The following is a 300-nucleotide window of genomic DNA, read 5'->3' as shown; positions in this document are numbered from 1 at the left end:
CCAGCACCCTATGTCGTACACTGGCAGGCGACTGTTAACCGTTAACAAACACCGTCGCTAGAAGTGCGTCCGGAATTTCTGTGGGGAAATAGGAGAGCTCGGAAGGAGTCTTACTAGCCTGCCGCTCACCGCTGTTCCCCGGCGCAGCCCCTGGGGAGGCCTGAGCTGCTAGTGGAGTAACAGACACTGGTGGGAGGCAGCAGCCGGGGGCTGGGGGGAGCTCGCCGGGGCTCCGCGGGGGACCTGGGCTGGCCGCCCCGCCCGTCCCTGCCGCCGGCGGCCAGGAGATGGCGGTGGAGC

Source organism: Haliaeetus leucocephalus, unplaced genomic scaffold (assembly GCF_000737465.1).
Source record: "Haliaeetus leucocephalus isolate CR32 unplaced genomic scaffold, Haliaeetus_leucocephalus-4.0 Scaffold439, whole genome shotgun sequence".
Classification (NCBI taxonomy): domain Eukaryota; kingdom Metazoa; phylum Chordata; class Aves; order Accipitriformes; family Accipitridae; genus Haliaeetus; species Haliaeetus leucocephalus.
The sequence above is the reverse complement of the archived record's forward strand: the minus strand, read 5'-3'. Positions refer to the sequence as shown.